The following is a 14,156-nucleotide window of genomic DNA, read 5'->3' as shown; positions in this document are numbered from 1 at the left end:
TTTTGTATTTTTATTGATTTTTTTATTTGCTCATTCTATGGTTTATTTATTTTTTATTAAGTAAGCTCTATGCCAGGGCTCAAACTCATGATGCAATCAAGAGTTGCATACTCAAAAAAAAAAAAAAAAAAAAAAAAAGAATTGCATACTCCACTGACTGAGCCAGCCAGGTATGCCGTTAGGTGGTTTAGCACACTAGTCACTCAGCTCACAGAAGCTATACTAACACCACCAATTTTATAAACAACCTGGAGGGACAGATGAAAGATTTGTCAATTATATGAGTTGGTAGTAAGATGTAATCCAGAGCTTTCAAGTAATATAGTTCCACTGGCACTTCCATCCTTATAGTGAATTCCTATCCCTTGAACCAAGGCATTTTAACACTTAACTCCAGCATGTTCCACCATTTAAGCCAGAATTTGGAACCAATGCTAGTGTGTTAAGGTTATAGAAACTTTTCTTAATACAGAGGCTGACTTCCTCATTTCTCTTCTAACTGTGAAGTATCTCAGTAGAATCCATTGTGTAAACACCAACAATTAATTGGTTCAAACCCAACATGTAAGCCAGTAGGGTATGCTGATTGGTTTACTCAGTCTTGGAGATACCAGCTTCAAATTACAAATACCATCAGCAACAATCAGAACAATACTGTCAACCTGAAATGTACCTGTGATCATGTTTTTGATAAAGTCTCTGTGTCTTGGAGTAATAGTGATGGCCACATACTTACTGGTCCCAAATTTCCACACGGAGATACCCATGTGATACCATATTCACATTCAGGCTTAAGTTTTTCCGAGGCATATCTAAAGGAGACTTTCCCATCTTAGCAGACTCATTCTCAAAAATGTTGATAGTTATTCTATTGATTCCAACCACATTTGTAGAACAGATGGCTGGTAGTAATAGACTTGCTTGAATTTACATGTCCAATGATAGCAATATGACGTGAATCTTTTCCTTTTCCATTTTGTCTTAAATTTAGTGATGTTTTTCATAAGACCTGTATTCTGGTGACAAACTCATAACAAAAAGAAACAATTTGTTTTTGACTAAGTAAATTACATAATGTTTTAGTAGCCTACTCTGCTTTATGCAAGTCAGGATAGTCATTTTTCATGACACAATATTGCTTTGTTCTCTAAATATATGGATTCTGTCAACTGCTTTTAGGAATGTATGGTACAGTAGTAATCTTACCATATTCTGTTTCTTATAGTCTATCTACATAAATTATACAAATGGAAAGAACAAAAGGAAAGGAAGTTTGACAGTCTTTATGTATTTTACCATAATTGTGTTTTTGACTTCTTGCTTCAAAAAACAAAGAAGTGGTATGTGAAAGTCATCACTGTCAGTCATTCTAGGTAATACAGACAGAGGCAGTCCTCCTCAAGTTTTGTATTAAAAGGGATTTCTAAGATAGACTCAGAGGGGATGAGATTTCCAGTTCTCAGAACTTTAAACAGATCAAACAAGGGAACTCAACAGCTGGTGAGTTCTAAATCAACGTTGATGATAACTACTCATTTCCTAATGTTATCATGTCTAAAATATAAAGCAGATTTGTTTACGAAAAACTTTCTGACTAATGTTAGTTCTGAAATTGTCGCTCACTGCCTTATTAAAGTAAGTTTTTCTTATTAATGTGAAGCCCCACAAAAATATTCCCTAAAACACACATATTCTACATGAGCAAATGCTTATTTTAATAGCAATGAAAGATATCCATTAGTTTATATTTATTAAATCTCATTTATATAAATATGATATTTTAGTAAACTTAATCTAAGTGAAATAGAGAAAAAAACAAGTATCTAAAAATACTTCCAAACTGCTGTGAAATGTTACATAGTCAATGATCATAATAATGATATATAATAATCAATGATATAACAAATAATATAGTAACAGATAATAATTCATAATCAATATAATTATATAATCAATTATTATAATAATTAATGATTATAATATACATTATTATGTAGTGTGAGGTTCCTAAAACTTTTGATTAAGAAGCCCTAGAGGTCCATACAGATTTATTGCAAGAATAAATCTAATAATTCTATACTAACGTATACATCATAGTTTACAGGTTATATAAAGATAACAACCCACTTTTTTTGTTTTTATCTTGTTACAATTGAGACTGATATACTCTACATTTATACTCAATTATTATACATTATAAACATTATAGGACAGCCCGGGTGGCTCAGCAGTTTAGCGCCACCTTCGGCTCAGAGCATGATCCTGGAGACCTGGGATCCAGTCCCACATCAGGCTCCCTACATGAAGCCTGCTCCTCCCTCTGCCTGTGTCTCTGCCTCTCTCTCTCTCTGTGTGTGTGTGTCAAAAATAAATAAAATCTTAAAAAAAAAAACATTATAAACATTATACTCAATTACTATGCATTTTCTCATTAAACAATTATAATGCTTTTGACTATTAGGAAATGTCTGTGATATTTTTGTCTTCACAAAGGTTCTATAATTGAAAAGCTGAGAAAATTATTGATATATTAAAAATGCTATTTTACTCCCCTGAGCCTAATTTTTTTTCATTTTGGATAGAAGTTTTACCATCTACCATATGGAAATGTAGGAGAATTTGAGGGCGTTTAGTAAATACTGATTTCTTTACCTGTCTTTACCCACAAGTACCAAAAACATAGTTTTGCTCTATAAATTGTCACATTAAAATCAAAGTTATCAATTCTCAATTTTTTTCACAATTCTACTTTTTAAACAAATTGCTAGAGAGAGAATTGATAGAAAAATACAAACTGCTAGCAGAAATTACCATTGAAGAGGAGCAAACCAATGAAAGAATTACGGTTTAGTAATATAATCAATAGTTACAACACTAAGTCTAAACATTAACAGAGTTCTTAAAATGAGAAATAATACTTATGTGATGTGCTAGAGGTGCTAACTATCACAACAATGGCAAACATATTAAATATATAAGTATCAAGTTAGCATGTATACCTTAAATGTACATGTTATATGTCAAATATACTCAATTTTTAAAAGTTAATTTGTTTATTTAGTCTGTTTATTGAGTCTAAGCTTTATGCACATTCCTTTTTTTAATATTTATAGCAAACTTTTCTGTTGTAAGAATATACTAGTATTATTCCCATTTTATAGACAAGGAGTCTGACGTACCAGGATATTAAAATATCTCCCAAGGTTACAGAGCAGGTTAGTGATAACGCTGGCTTTAACTACACTTCCTTTCATTAGTGAAATCTTGCCCAAATCTGCTGTGAGAGGTGAACTCTTAATTGATTTTGATGCATTCTGGGCAATAACGTGATCTGGGAGTTGAGGTAAGAAAAAGTGAAAAACTCACTGCCTCTCTTTCTTTAAGAACACATGCCTGTCTTGCTTTCCTTGTTCATTGAGCATTTCCTCTCCCTTTTTTTCATGGTGAGCAGCTTCCTATAAATTTCTCCCAGGCCTGTTGTTCTCTGTAAATGTTCTTATTTCTAGAGATATCAAATTTAAGGGAGCTTTGACAGCTCTGGCTTTTCTGATGCAGTCAAACAGCCTTAGTCTATCCTTCCTGTAAAATGTTTTTAGAATAGCAGAAACTCTCTAGATGTGTAGAAAGAAATAAGGCTCCTTAGGCACATTTCCCAGCATAATTCTCTGAAGTAAAAATTGATCTATGATAGAGCACTGTAATTAAGTGGCAATTACATTGCTAATTCCTCTGAGGAATGTCAGTGGCATAGCCTGATCTGCGGAAAACAAGTTAGCAGAGTGAAGATTAACGTAGGCCAGGCTTTTTCTCTTTTCTTCATTGACTACTAGCCTCACTGGTTTATCATGGTTGAATAGGCATACTCAAGTATGAAAGATTACTTGGTCCATGTTGTTTTTAATGAACTACCCTAGTAGCCGGTTGTTCCCTTGTGAACATTACTGCTATTAGAGCCAAATTCTGCTACCTTGGTGAGCTCTGATTAATCACGCTCACTCTGTAACCATGTATATACAACAGTTTACTGAGTAAACTGATGACTGAGAATAAACATCTATTTACACAGGCAGAGAATTTCAGGAATAATTGGACTCTGAAACCATGACTACTAATTCATAGACACCCTTAGGAGAATGGACCATCCAGAGAGTAACCTTTGTTGATTAATAGCTATTCATTTTTCAATTTCACATTGCACTGGCATTGCTTGACACTCAAAAGTCTGTCAATATTGTGAGTGTGGTAAAAATTTTTGTGTTGTGTGTGGGAAAGGATATCGATATACTATATGAGTCACAGTAGTTATTATTGGCATATAAAGAGTTTGTTTTTACTTTTTCTATTGTGATATACTTAAAAAAATTCTTTCTCTAACTACATTTGCCTAAAATTTTTCCCCATTTCCCCTCTCAAAATAAGAAGGAAAGAGAGAGAGATTAATTCACAGATTTTATCTGTGATAATGTCCTTTCTTTCCTTTCGGTAAAGGAGTTTAGGAGGAGTGCAATTCAAACTCCTCTTGCCAAATGGGCATCGTACTTTGATCATATGATCCTTCTATTCAAGGCCCTGGGGCTCTGTTGTAAAATTCCATGTACAAAGGGGAGGAGGAGACACAAGAAGAGACTAGAGGTTATAAAATGTAATGATAAAATACAAATGTCAGCAGGTGAATGGAACAGACAACTGAATGCATCAGATGTGAAAATGGGATTGAGAGGCCCAGAGTCTGGCTCTGGGTCCTTGAAGTGGTGAGCCATGTCTTTGAGCTCCCTAACTCAGCTACTTTAAGTAACATGGTAATAAGCCAAGTGCCCAACTGATCTGACCTGGGGTGAAACCTTGTCACTGAAGACTCTCACTCTCTATCCAGAGTCAATGCTCCTACAGGAAGGAACACAGATTCTTCTCTCGCAAGTTGATATGCTCACATCTGTAGACATCATAGACATAAACAGGCTAACTTTTTAAATTATTTTTATTCAAACACAAATACTGTAGGTCTTATTGGACAAAGAGAACATGTAATTCATATATAACTTTCACAAATCTCTGTTTTTTATTGAATAAACAGTAGATATTAGTGGGAATAATTCTTTGTTTTCCTCATGATATTATTCAGTTAGAAAGTATAAAGAAAATCCACCCATGTGGAAAATGATATAAGCTATTAATACAAGTCTAAGTAGTTGGGAAAAAAAATATGCCATGATAATAACAAAACCTGTTTGCCACGTATCTAGTCCTGTGAATAGTGTATGATGCCAGGTTATCTGTAAACGTTCTCTAGATGTCTTTTGAGCCCCATTGCATTTGTGCTCACACATTAGCAATTTTGTAATCCTAAAAGGTTGCCTATTGCATTCGATAAATCAAGAGTAACTGTATTCCCGTATTCCATAGAAACAGGAAGTTTCATTTTCGATTCAACCACTAAGTGCATAGATAGTAAAGAGTTATTTGGAAGAATATAAAGAAATATTTATGTGGCACATATGATACAGTAGAAGAAAAATAATGCTGTGTTAATTTGCATCCTGGAAGGTCAATAGGCAATTAGAGTTGCATCTAACTCCTTTTAAAACACATAATCATAATATGTATAACCATCAAAAGAGTACTTTAATAGTGGCACTGGAGAATGAAATTCTCTTTTTAAACTTGAAATCAAGAATGTAGAAGCATATCTAATTTTTCTTAAAATATGACCTGAATAGAATCACTTGGGGATTCTTGTTAAAAGTGTAAACTCCTGAACTTTGCTCCAGAATAACTAACCGTAAAAACTAACTTGTAAAGGAAGAGATGACAATATCTAACACTAGCTTCCTTAAGTAGGTCATATATCCATTAATTTATCCATTTAGCAATATGTTTATTGAGCATTTACTAAATTCAAGGTACTTTCAGGCTTGGAATTAAAGATGAATCAAATGATTCCTGCTCCAGAGAACCTCAGTTTCTTGATAATGACAAAATTCAATGTATTGCTATTAGTGATACAAGAAGAGATGTCAGGGTGGTGGAGAACAATGTATAGTTTTCATTTAAAATGCTAAATTTGAGGGATCCCTGGGTGGCGCAGCGGTTTGGCGCCTGCCTTTGGCCCAGGGCGTGATCCTGGAGACCCGGGATCGAATCCCACATCGGGCTCCCGGTGCATGGAGCCTGCTTCTCCGTCTGCCTGTGTCTCTGCCTCTCTCTTTCTCTCTGTGTGACTATCATAAATAAAAAAAATAAAAATAAATTTAAAAAAAATGCTAAATTTGGAGAAGATCAAAGGTAAAGAGATGAGTTCAGAGTCCATCACAATGCATCAGAAGAGAGATGCAGATTGAAAAGAAGATACACATTTTTCCTTGCTTCTTTTGGAAATAAATCTCACCATTCCTTTGGCAAACTGCTCCCTGCCTTGCTCTCCAGATACACACACACACACACACACACACACACACACACACACGGAATTTTGTTAGAGCTGTCAATTGTAGTATTATATCATCTTGGCACAACGAAAGGTCCAAGGTGTGCATGACTGACCATACGTACCATTATTATTTTCAGTGGGCAAGAAACTGGTCATGACAGAGAATGTAGAAGGAACCAAATAATAATCAAAAGACAAAACACCAGCAATTTCATAGAAGCCAAAGGATCAACAAAAGTAAAACTTAAAGGTAATTTTAGGAATATTTTAAGTAATATAAACATCCATTGACACCATGACCAAATTCAGACAATTCTGTTAATGTTCTTTTTTCCTTCTGTCCTCCTTCTCTCCTTTTTTCTTTCTTTGACATCAGGCAGGTCCAGTAATGGTGGCTGTGCAAGGATGGAGTATCAGCGTTGGGGGATTGGGAAGCTTGGTAAACTGGGAAATTGTGTACATAAGGGGTTGAGCAAATAAGCAAATATGTTGAGGATGATGAGGCTTGATTTTTCACTGACGAAGAAGTGAATACAAATATAGAACAGAGGAAGATTCAAATGAGCCATAAACTCTGTAGTGTAGACTGGAATAAGAGATTTAATAGAAAATGTAAATGAAAGGTACAAGCCAAACATTGAGGCCCCAGTATTAATGAACTTACCTCACATCCAGACTCTGATTTCTACATACTATTTTCCACAAAAAGAGCCAAGCCTTCTTGGAGAAGTAGCTTATCCAAATCAGGGTCAAGGAAAGTGGAGAATGAACTTGGAACATATTGTGCCAAATACAGAGGAAGTCCTAAAACAATGAAGGAAAGAGTTTAGAAGACATTATCTAGCTGGAAGGGGCTCCTCCCGTCCAAATCTGGGAAAATTAAAGCATCAAAATAAATAATCATATTGATGGGTTATAATCCATTCAACTAATAAAAATAAGTAGAGATTAGAAGAACTATTCTTTACAATAGAATATCAAATAATAGATATAGAAAAAGTATTGCAATTTGAAAACCATCACTTCTGCCCATCGTAGCAATAATAAATTCAACACATGCTGCATCTAGTGGTGAATGGGAGCTGAAGAATGGGGTATTTTCATGAAACCAAAGTATCTCCACACAAAAAGTGCTTAGTAATTCCAAAGTAAGGTTCCAGAGGAGAATCCTAACAGACATAGTATTTATCAAGAATCAAATTAGCACCATCAGCACAAATTAGCATCATGTGCCACCTGAAAGGATACAACACGACCACCACCTTCCTTCTGCAGTATTTTTGCCAGAAATATATTAATGTGGTACTCTTCTAAAGGAAACATTAGACAAATCCACATTGAGAAAAACTCTACAAAAGAAATGCTCAGAAACCTCAGAAAGGTCAAGGAGTGCCTAATACATTGCCCCAGATTGAAGGAGCTTAGAGAGACATGACTACTGGGTACAGTAAGAGGTCCTAGTAATGGTGCACTTGTAATAAAAGGCATGCCTGGGACAATTGGCAAAACTTGAAAAGATCTCTGGATAATGGGTATATTGGTATTTCTTTGTAGCAATCTTTTTACTTTTCATGTCTAATGTTATTTCAGACTTTTTAAAAGGTCATTTTAAAAAATAAATAAATAAATAATTTCTTCACCAAATTACTATCTCTAGTAATCTCCTTGTGTGGCTGAAGAGATAGCTGAGCAGTCTTCCTTAGGTGTATGCCACTCCAAATAGTCACAGACTTTCAAAATGGGGTATTTGATCAGACATACTGAGTATGGGAATAGTAGCTTATTCTCCTTAAGAATTTACTATGTTCTAGGCCAGCCCCAGTGGCTCAGCGGCTTAGTGCCACCTTCAGTCCAGGGTGTGATCCTGGAGACCTGGGATCCAGTCCCACTTCAGGCTCCCTGCATGGAGCCTGCTTCTTCCTCTGCCTGTGTCTCTGCTTCTGTGTGTGTGTCTCTCATGAATAAATAAATAAAATCTTTAAAAAAAAAAAAGAATTTACTGTGTTCTCAATCTTCATACCAACTTAATGAGCTAAGTATATTATTTTTTTTCATTTTCTTGATAAGAAAACTGAAGTTCTTATAGGTTGAATAAGTTCTTCTAACTCATAGTTTTAGAAGATGATGGAGCAGAGATTGGAACCCAGGCATCTGCTGCTGTGACTTACCTCATTAGTATCTTGTTTTTCATAGGTCCATGTTAAAGTGTAGCTTTTGGAAGGCAAGACTGGTTGTCACAGATGGATGTCACTGTGAAAGATTGATGTTCCTATTGGATAAGACCCCTACTAGTTGGGAGGAGGTCAATAAGGAGACAAATTCTACTCTTCGTCCTCCTCCCCTGGTCAACAGAAGTAAGTCAGGACACAAAAGCACAGTCAAACAGGCCTGAGGTAGAGGAATCTCCTTTTTCAGAGAGGCCAGAGCTCCTGGCAGGACAGCTGGGCTGAGTACAGAGTACGAAGTCAACCTCAAAGAGTCCGAATCAAATTGCACATCCCAGTAGACAGGGACTATGGGACTACTTGTCCTCCCTCTCAAGACTGGTCCAGGAATGGGGACGCCTGAGGCCAGCTAGATCATCCAGCTGTATGGAGCTGTGCAAGGTGCAAGGCAAGACTGAGATAGCAGAGCCTGACTCACAAGATGGCCTATAATGTCTTATTACAATACTCACTTCCCAAAGGAGGGCAGAGGGGACCCCCAATTTCCTGAAGTATATAGCACTTTTCCTCTTGGTTCCTCTGTGGCCCTCTGGCCCCCCAGGACCCTCTGGGGATGCAGCAAACACACCATAGAGCATTTTAATGGTTTAGGGCCATGTAGCAGTCAGCATCTGCCCTTTAACTATCATTTCCCCCCTCCCCTAGAAAGACTAGTTTGCTCAGACCAACAGTATTTAAAGCTCTTCATTCCAGGTTCTTATTTCCCCAAATATTCAAACATATTCATCTTGTGTCGTAGATCTGTTCATTGAAATAAACTGACTAATCCAAACAGACTGGCATCGGCCCTTCTGGTAGCCACTTCCACACACCATTTTCCGCAACACCTACACGTTTCCCCTCTTCCTGGCTTTCAGATTTGAAGTCAAAATAAAATGTCAAACTTACCAGTCTCTGAAGGACAAATTCACTGGGGCTCAGTAGCAACATTGTGCTTGTTCCTCATTAAACATCCCCCTAGGGCAGGTGAAGTAAAAGAAGTGTACCAGGCAAAGCTATAAATCTAAATAAAAGGACTTATTCTTAAGGCTGATTTTTGCAGATACCTGCAACCAAGATAAAATCTAGACAGACTAGTTTTGCTGAGAATAGCAATGATGTCTATAAAGAACTGTTTGGATTTGAGGTGTAATGGCCAACAGTGTAATAACAATCCTTAGACCTTACAAACACAAATTAATAATGTCTGGAGCATTTTGCAAGAGAAAAGAAAACTAAGAGTATTGAAGAAAGCAGCGGGAAGTAAATAAACAGTTCAAAATCTTCTTCTAAATTAGCCTGCAGGTGTAAGCCTCTTGATAGGTAGAGCTCAAATCATGCTCATTGCCCTGTACCAGTATTACAGGGCAGGGTGAGGGATGGCTTTAAGATACTCCACATATTGAGGCCCCTGGGTGGCTCAGTGGTTGAGAGCCTTTGGCTCAGGTCATGATCCCGGGGTTCTGGGATCAAATCCCACATCAGGCTCCCTATGGGAGCCTGTTTCTCCTTCTGCCTATGTCCCTGCCTCTCTTTCTGTGTCTCTCATGAATAAATAAATAAAATCTTAAAAAAAAAAAGATACTCTACCTATTTACCTGTGTTCCCTGACTCTTCTTTCATTCAGAAAAAAACTTAGAAATCATCTGCATCTTCTCTCTTGGAAAAGCCAGCACAGGGCCTGTTAGCCACAAACCGCCAAACACCATATCCTTAGGAGAATGTGCTATCACAAAGCTTTTGGTTGTAGGGGATAATCTTGCCTTGGTTCTGATACATGACTTTTCTCAATGTTGAAAAGCATAGCCAGAGGGGAGCATGCATTTCCTTTCATTAAAAAGTAGCTGTGAACCGAAGGAGTCCTTTGCCCATGTGGAACTAAGTAGAGAGACTAGAATTTATTTATCTCCAGCAGAATAACAAGTTGCAAATGAATGCAAAATATTTCAGGGCACGGGTAAACACCAGCATCATTTCACGAAATAATATATTAGGGTCATATTTCACAAATAATAGTTATGCTTTCAGGTGCCTCGTTCTTAGGACTCCTATAAAATTTACTTGAGTTGTTTGCAATCTGTATGCCTCAGCAGATAATTCACAAATCTTCCCCCAAAGATTCTTTTCTTCAGAGCTGTCACTTGAAACTCAGTAAATTCAGAGATTTGTGATTTCTGTGTTTGCTACTCACTATGAGACCATAAACAAACCACAAAAGCTTGCTGAATTCTATTATGTTTTCCTGTAAATCGGATGGTGAGGATTAAGTGAAGTAATGAGTTAAGGTCACTTTGTCCTTGCCCAAGGAAGAACAGAGGTAGATTGCTTGTCTCTCCCTCTCTAAACCAGGTCACCCCTTACACTGCTCTGTTACTCTAGATGATAAGCCCAGCTGATGGCTCAGGCTAGGGCCAGAACTGCAGGTGTAATGCCTAGAAGGAAGCAACTTGTTGCTCAGGGCAGTCTCTCCTATTGTTTGCAAGATTCTGGGTGATCAGGACAATCCCCAGGGTGTTTATGCATCTCAAATCTGCACTGGAAAGGGTCTGCCAAGGTAGAGAACAAAGGGAATAGCTGATCTCAAGAGGCTCAGGGTTTCTTGCACTAAGCAGCTTCCAAACTTTAAGATTCTATAGCTAAGTGTTGTGCCCAAGTTTGCGAATCCAAGAAACCACTGAGGAGCCACACCGATGCAAACACATGAGGGTTTATTTACAAGCTCGAGCCTGGGTCCAAGTGTACCTGACACAGCGGAGCAGGGACTTGGACCCCGAGACTAAGAGGCATAGCAGCTTTATAGTGGCCAGTGGCCAATGGGATACACAGAAAGTTGCACAGTCATGTCGGTCCACAAGCAGGTGGCCAATTGAATTACATCTTACCCTAAAGTATCCATTTGAGCTGGCCTATTACTTTGGTCAGAATTGGCGCACAGTTTTGGCTGGCACAAAGCAGGGTTACATTGTTATGAGCGGCAGTTTGAATAGGGTGGGAAAGTGCCTTAAGCAATAAGCAGGTCATGTGGGGGTCATACAGGAGGTGGCGGGCGTAGCACAAAATGGAATCAGTCCTGCTCTGCTTATCCAGGGGTAGGGGATTTTGTTAAATTTCCTAGGTCCCACAAAGTACAATTTCATATAAAATGGAGGATATATATAGGGGTGCTAATTTCTGTCCTTAAAAAACACAACAAAAACCACACACACACACAAAAAAAACTCCATACCACCTTTATTGACATTTCATAATAAAAAACCATTTTAACACCAAAAATTTTTAAAGGCATATATTTGGAATAGAAGAACTTTTTTTTGAATAAGATACATTTCATTCTATTATAAATTTATTGTGTTGCCCATAGTTGATTTATTCTACTACAGGCAAATGGAAGCCCTGAGAAACCAAATGGGTCTGTGGGTGGGCATTTAGAAACCATTATTCTAAGGAACCTAAGCTTTACAATTGAATGCTAATTTACTGATGGAAATCCCCATCAGTAACTTGTAGGCTTGGTTTTAAATATTTTTTAAAAGTCTTCCTTCTGTTATTATTTACTGATATACACGCCCTCTAAGACACTAAAAATGTGGCTTAAGATAGCTTCCACATTTGTGGCTTTGCCCAGAGATGTAAATAAATACTATTGACTAAAACCAAATGTGTCTAAAGTGACGTGACTTTCAGGGAGCCTGGATGGCTCAGTTGGTTAATCATCTGCCTTCAGCTCAGGTCATTATGTGGGGTTCCTGGAATGGAGCCCTTCAATGGGTTCCACACAGCTTGGAGTCCACTTCTCCCTTTCCTTCTGCTCCACCCCCTGTTCCTCCTCCTCCTCCTCCTCCTCCTCCTCTCTCTCTCTCTCTCTCTCTCAAATAAATAAATAAATAAAATCTTTAAAAGAAAAAAATAAAGTGATGTGACTTTCTTAGAGATAGTCAATCTATTGTGTAAGATGCAGTCACTTCTCATGAGGTTCACTTCAGCCTCATACAAAATCCTAAAGATGTCAGTATACATAGTTAGGCAGCTGTCTTATTAAGTCCAAGTGAAAAATATTACAATTTTGTTAATGTTCTTGATGCCATTCCACTTACTATATATAGTCTTCTTGTTATAAGTTTGCTATATAAATGATATATATTGCAAGCCATGGTTTAAAGCAGTACTGCCTCCCTGGGGCTGTATAAATGGCATTTGCTATTTATATTATAGAATGAGGTAAATAATTGAGAAATAATAATTTTGCAAAACATTATAATAATAATGAGGTAAATAATTGAGAAATAATAATTTTGCAAAACCACTAATGAAAACTCCTATAAAAATTTTTCAATTAGAAAGTAGATGCAAGTAAAGAGAAAGATGAATCTTAAATATTATAATATAGAATCAATCGCATGGGAGCTAGTGTAAACTTTCTAAAAAGTAAAATGGAGATTCATGGACATCACCAGAAGACAGTGTGTTGGGATGATAACATATGCACCACGGCCTTTTAAGTGTCCTTTCTTATCGTAAGAATAAGATATAATATCATAAGGCTATATAAAAGTGAAGAGAGAGGCTGATGAAATTTAGGCAATGGGATAATATTCACATTAGTGCTTAATGAAAATAACTTTTCAAATTCTGTTATTTATTCAATATGCTGTTGTTCTCCTTTTTCCTTCCAAGTCATTTGTCATTCTGTAAATACTCAATAATACACAACTATTCACTAGAGAACACTGAAATTACATGCTCTTGCTAATTACTATTAACAGGCAAATGCCCAAATGTAGACCAAGTCCATTTATTGCCTAACAATTATATCCAGCTTTACATGAGTGGTTGCAATTGAATGTCATGAAACAGTATAAGATACCATTCCTTTTTTCTCCATTCTAACCTGTACCAGTGGTTTATCGGCACTGCAGCCTTTCCACCTGAAGGATTTATCATTGTACAAAACTGGGTAAGGATGATTGAATAGAACTTAAATCTTAATTAACCACTAATTGGAAAGAAAATGTGGAATGTCAAATCTGGAGGTTTTTTCCCCCACAATAAAATCTACTTTTTCCTAATAGGCTTAAAAAGCCATTTAATAAACCATTCTTTCTCATAAAATTAATGAGGCATTATCATGAGACAGTTTGACACGTTGGGGGAGCTGAGAATCCCATGGGAAAAGCATGTTGACTCACTGATATGGCACCCTTTTGCAAAGCAGTATGGAATTAAGCTTGAATTTTTATGAAGAAAAACACTGCTAATGGAAAATGAATCCCACTGGGCCAATGTCTTTCCCCCATACACTGCCCTCATTAGATGAAAGAATTTAAGTTTAGCGGAGAGCTCAAGACCTGAATGCTGGAACAATAACATGAGCTACAATAAAAGAATGTGGTGGAATCTGTTGTTTTGATTGCATCTGTATGCAAATGGTTATGTTGACTTCTGTTTCTGAACTTCCTCAAGCGCATCTATGACCTCACATGTCACACTGGGCTTCAGTTCCTCCTTCCAATTCCTGATTTAGACAC

The 14,156-nt window shown here is 36.9% G+C and overlaps 1 pseudogene; it reads right to left on the bottom strand.

The window, feature by feature from the left end:
- Positions 1–358: 358 nt before the first annotated feature.
- Positions 359–9,467, bottom strand: LOC121477838 (annotated as a pseudogene).
- Positions 9,468–14,156: the final 4,689 nt, after the last annotated feature.

This window comes from Vulpes lagopus, chromosome 2 (genome assembly GCF_018345385.1).
Source record: "Vulpes lagopus strain Blue_001 chromosome 2, ASM1834538v1, whole genome shotgun sequence".
In the NCBI taxonomy this organism is placed as follows: domain Eukaryota; kingdom Metazoa; phylum Chordata; class Mammalia; order Carnivora; family Canidae; genus Vulpes; species Vulpes lagopus.
This window is presented reverse-complemented; position numbering and strand designations above follow the sequence as displayed.